Here is a 6,120-nt window from a genome sequence, read left to right on the forward strand (position 1 = left end):
GATGATGAACTGCAGCAAACAGGATTAAGTGACTTGGGTATGTCATTTAAATATTCTCTATTTCAGCATCTGTGGAACTAGAGTATTGGACTAAAGGATATCTATGTCACCAGCCTTACTAGATACAATGTTTTATATTGTTCAAGGAGCTTTCAAATCTGTCTCATTGGATCATCATAACAACTTCACAAAGGAATTTAGCAAGGGCATTATTGCAATCATCTGACTGATGGAGGCACAGAGTAGTTAAGTGACTTGTTGATCCATCATTTTAGTTGTGTCTATTCTTCATGAACCCATTTGGAGTTTTCTTGGCAAAGATACTGGAGTGGTTTTCCATTTCCTTCTACCGCTCATTACAGAAGAGGAAACTGAGACAAGCAGGATGACATGAGTGGCCAGAATCACATAACTAGTGTCTGAGGCCAGATTTGAACTCAGATCTTCCTAACTCCAGGGCTGGCATTCTATCCACTGCATCACTTAGGTACCCAGTTAAGTGACTTACTCAAGGTTAAATATCTAGTGAGATAGCTGAGTTTGGAACCTCAGTACCTTTTCAGGATTCTGAATAGTTTAAAAAAAAACAACCCACAACCCTCTACAATCTCAGTTGAGATAAGATATCATGAATTTCCAAGTATGTATTGAAAGGAGCACTCACTGCACTAGAATTCTAGAAGTGTGGACCCTCATCTGTGTTCTGCCACTAGACTGGAAAAAATCTTAAATCTCTCTGGACCTGACTTTCCTTCTCTTTAAAATAAGGGGGCTGGAATAGATGAAATTCCAGGATCCCTTCCAGTACTAAAAGCCAGTGATTCTTAGGGATTTGGTATCAGAAGGGTTGGGTTTGAATCTGCTTTGTTATTTACTACCTGGTCCTCTGAACCTCTATTTCCTCATCAGTATAATAAGAGGCTTAGACTAGATGACCTCTGCAATGGGATCCTGCCCCAGTGTGCATCTAGAGTGGTAGGATATGAAAGGAAGAGGAGAGGGAGTTGGAATGACAAGGGATAGTGGAAAGGAGGCAGTGAAACAGAGAAACAGGACCTCAGGTAGCCTCACCCTGTTCCTTAATCCTGATCAGCAACTGAGAGCTGAAGGGCTGAAAACACTGAGGTCACTCCTATAGGCTTACCCATGGGCACTTAAATGCCAAAACAGAATAAAACGAGGGAGAAAAAGTACAGCTTCTCTTATAGTATGAAAGAAAAGTCAGAAAGAGAAAAGCCACAAAATGTTAACAATTCATTAAGCAGGTGAGAGTGACCTGCTATCCTCAAAGCCAAAATGTTCTTTTACATAAGGTGGTGAGAGCAGCTTCCTTTCTCAATCTATTCCCGTACAAGAGGTCACTTGCTTTGGGGAACAAAAAAAAAAGAGCCAGAGAAGTTTCAGTAAAAAAAGTGACCAGAATAAAAGTATTTCTGTGCTTGCCACATCATTCCTTGTGCCACTCCCATCTAGATTAGCCCAGAAATCCTGCTAAACTCAAATACCTGCATTCTTCAGTATGCAGCATCCCAGAGACATGGTTGAACACCCTGCTTGGCTTCTTAAGAATGTATCCCAGTAACCAACAGGATTTTCCTCCTTTATCCATAGAAGTCACTGAGTCCCAGGGGTATGTGAAAGTTGAGCTGTTTAAGTTAGCAGAAATGGTAGGGGGTTGTGGGGTCAGGAAGGGTAACCTTCAGGGAACGTAGATGGCATAAATTGGGATGGAACATCTGCACAGCCTTTAGGACTCCCCTGCTAGGTCTGTAGATGGTCTAGCCCAAATGCTTGGCCCTTCTAATCCTTTCACAGTCCAGTAGAATGGCAAATCAGGAGTGGTGAGCTGTAATCCCACTGATTTTACACTCCCATCACAGGAGATGTTTAACACGTTCCTTTCCTGACCCCATCTCCAGAGTTATTGTGGAACTATCATCCTAGATAGTTGTTTATTAAAGGCTTGTTATAGGTCAGTCACTGAGCTAAATCCTTAGAGAATTATCCAAAGAGCAGATGAATCTGGCTTCAATTCCTGGACTACAGGATTAGTCAGAAGTGTACGAAAGATAGCAAAGACAGTTCAATACAAATGCAAACTGTCAAGTTGCTTGATTAAACAAATAACCCAGGTTCCACTTGACTACCTAAGTTTCACCCCCATCCATCTGACCCAAGCACAGCTGGTCGAATTTGGATGTGGAACTGTAGGCCAATAAGAGTATGATTCACAGAAACTGTTCTAGGGCTATTTAACCAGGCAGTAAAAGGATTTTAATTTGCATTTTTCCTGGTTTCCATGCTGAATTAAAGCAATTCTTTGTTTTCCCTAAGATTTGAATCATGCAAGATCCTAATGGTACTGAAAATAAGGGTTTGTGGGGTAAATAAATATAGTATAGTCATCTTAAAAAAAAAACACTATAAACATTCATTAAGCAGCCTCTTGAGTCTTCTAAAAACTCTCTGGACATGGAATATAGCAAGTAAAGCAAAATACCACAGAGTTTTGAAGTTTTCACTGTCTTATCTCCTCAACTTTTTGAAAGTCAAGGACTAATCTTAACTTCTCTTTACACTTCCTTTTTGATTTCAGCAAGTAGAGTTGAAGGGGTTCTCGGTATGTTTTTTTTTTAATTCATTTTGAACTTAAAAGAAAAAAGAAAGCTTTTCCATGTACACAGCACAACACAAAAAGAGGGTTCAGTATGAAACCATGAATCTCCATTTCACACTGTTTACATTTTTTACAAAACTATGTAATAAATACTACACATAATTTTTAAAACTATCCTGCTTTTCTATGCTTCCTTCTCAATTTTCTTTTGTTCTCTGTGTACTCTTTATTTTTATTTTTTTTCTCTCTCCTCACCCTGCACTAGAGATGGTCACCATTAACACACACATATATTTATATATATATATATGTGTGTGTGTGTGTGTGTGTGTGATGTGTGACATATGTATATATATATTATATACATACACACATATACATGATGCATATGTCTATCAGTTCTCTCTCTGGAGGTGGGTAGCATCTTCTTTCATGGATACTCTATAGTCGATTTGAATATTTTTAATACTTAGAATAACTACATCATTCCACAATTCTTTGAACAATAGTACCATTACTGTATACAGTATTTTCTTGTTTCTGCTCATCTTACTCTTCATTATTTCATACAAGCCTTTCCATGTTTTTCTAAAATCAGCCAGCTCAATTCTTACAGCACAGTAGTATTCCATCACAATCACATGCCATGACTTGTTCAGCCATTCATTCCTCAATTTACGGTTCTTTGCCACCACAAAGAGAGTTGCTGTAAATATTTCAGAACATATAGGTTCTTTTCCTTTCCCCCTGATCATCAGCACTTTTTAATAACAACATTCTTAAGCAAATGCCAAAACGCACAACTTAATTTCGGAACAGGACCTGAAGCATAGCTGAGGTTCTTTAATGCATTAAGACAGCCCAAGACAACAGAAGGCCTGGCTGTAACACAAGCAGTAAATAGCCTTGGAGAATGTGACCTAAATAGAAACTTCAGCCTTGCAAACATCAATAAGTGAAATCAGCAGCTTATACACCCATGTTCATTTCCTAAAATACTTATGATTGCAACAGTTCCGATTTGCCCTTCCCCTTTCTCTTCTGTGAAGTCTGGGCAAAACTTCAGGGGAGAAAGGGGAGAAAAGGGCCAGAGAAAAAGGAAGAAAGAGAAAGAGAAACAGGGGAGTCAGAAAGAGAGGGCAAGATAACACCAGAGAGAAACAAGATGCCTTTTTATGAGCATTTATTTAGGCAGGGATTTTAAAAACTTTGTAATGGAAAGCAAGCTAGAGTAATATAAAAGTCATCTTCTGATTCCCAGACTAGCCCCAACAATATTAACTTTCAGAATTAGTGGTACAAGCAACCTCTCAGAAAAATAACTTCCCAAATGGAAGAAAAGAGTGCCTTTATTTTATTTTCTATAGGAAGCAATAATCATTTTTAAAAGGGTTAAAGTCTCTCCCAGCCCTGTTTTTCCCTTCCAATGACCCCAAACTGAAAAGGAAAAATATTTGCACTTAGTGTTCAGCTAACCACAGTGAATTAGCTTTTGTTGTTCATGGCAAGGCTACTATTTATCTGCCTAGAATCAAACCAGATGTTGGGAAATAATGGAGGCTCCATGTTATAAGGAACTAGCCTTTCACCCTTGCAGATGGACCGAGCAGAAAAGTGGGCTGGGGTTACCAACAGAAAGAAGTTAGATCATCACGGTGTCATTGCTACCTCCCTGGTGTCTGGTTCAGACCAAAGCCCAGTCAGTCTAGCAGGAAGTGACTGCTGTACTGAGAATGGGGGAAGGGATGGCCAGGCCCTCCTGAAAGAGAAAAGGAATGAAGAGGTAAGAGCACCTGTTGGCGACGTGTATGACTGCAGCTGCTGATGTGTGGTTGTCTCCCTCTTAATTGATTACCTGGGGATAAAGCGAGGAGCCTGGCCAAGCTGTTAATTTCCTTGGCAGACTTCTCTGATATTTTAGGCTGTCCTACTGCCCTGCCCTGGTACAAACCTACAAACCTAGTCACAATATCCATCACACATAAACCATCTGAAGAGAAACATGCCAGGGTGGGGATCATGGGTATATAATTTAGCTTGGTTATGGAGAGGGGAAGGAGAAGAAGGATCTATCAGGAAATACATGCAACCTACAGCCTAATTTGAACAGGATGGGATGTCAATAATATATATTCCAAGAAAGATGAAGGTGCTGGAAAGGGATTTCTGAAGGTAATGTAGAGAAAGGAGAAGCTGGATTATCACCGCCTTCAATCTCTCTGGCCATGGCTGAGAGGTTTTCTTTTTCAAGTCCGAAAAAGCTCTTCTGATTCTTTTTGACATCTAGTGTTTTGTTATGAGCATTGTTACTGAGGGAAATGGATTCTAATCACACAGCTATGTTACTTGTTAAAGAAAGACCTTACTTTGCGCTAAGAAGTACTACTGTGAATATCTAACTGTTGCTGGGACAATTTAGTTCCAGAAGAATTCTAGGTTTCTGTTGAGTTTAATTCTAATCTAAGTCCTTTGAAGCAAGTGCACATGCCTTCAACTTTTGTTTTCTGTGGATAAAATGTTGGAATTCCCATTAAAATGACATTTGGATGGCAAGTGGCACAGTGGATAGAGCTATAGGTCAGAAATACTTGAGTTCAATTCCAGTCTCAGACACTTACCAGCTGTGTGGGTCAATCACTTAACCCTGTTTGCCTCAGTTTCCTCACCTAGAAAATGAGCTAGAAAATGAAATGGCAAACCACTCCAGTATCCTTGCCAAGAAACTCCAAATGGGGTCACAAAGAGTCAGACCCGACTGAAAACAACCAAACAACAACAATATGAAATGACAGAAATGTGAACAAACCCCACAATACTCCTGAGGCCATTAAGAGATTCATTGAACTTTGTGTTGTCATTTCTTTTGTCTCTTTAATCAGTTTGCTTCCAAGTCCCTGAAGGATTGTGGCCCTCTTCCCTCAATGGGAAAATCATCTTCCCTATTCATTAATCTTCCTGTCACAATGTTCCTTCTGATAACACAGTTTAAAAAAATTCTTCTTTGGAATTTCAACACTGAACCATCTGTCCAGATTTTGGGTCCGGGTCTGCTGATGAGAAAAGGAATAATTCATTTACCTTTCCAGGAGGGAAAAGGAAGATTGTTAGTTCTTTCAAGCCAAATTTATTTAAATGCTGTGACAATCTGTGACTATCCCTTTCTAAAGAGCTGACTCATTTTTTAATTGACCCTGTGATTTCATTAAGGGATCTCCTGGTGAGGAACTTCCTATACCAATGCAGGTCAGACACTGTTTTGCAAATAAGAGAGCAGTCTAGAACAGAGATGTCAAATATACTGCCTACATGTGGAATGAGGCCTGAATCAGATTAAAATATAATTGAGAAACATAAATTAATGTATATGTATATATATAAATTTTATATGTACAATTATACATATTATACACATGCAATTTATACATAATTTTATATATAAATATATTTATACATGTAAAACATAAATAATACAATAAAATATAGATAATGTTAATATATGGTTT

General features: G+C 38.8%; 1 protein-coding gene across 1 annotated transcript in view; it reads right to left on the reverse strand.

Annotated features, from left to right (window-relative positions):
• The window catches only part of NHS (NHS actin remodeling regulator), a 443,126-nt gene that overhangs the window by 136,272 nt on the left and 300,734 nt on the right, over window positions 1-6,120 (reverse strand). The window lies entirely within an intron of this gene.

Source organism: Notamacropus eugenii, chromosome 5 (assembly GCF_028372415.1).
Source record: "Notamacropus eugenii isolate mMacEug1 chromosome 5, mMacEug1.pri_v2, whole genome shotgun sequence".
In the NCBI taxonomy this organism is placed as follows: domain Eukaryota; kingdom Metazoa; phylum Chordata; class Mammalia; order Diprotodontia; family Macropodidae; genus Notamacropus; species Notamacropus eugenii.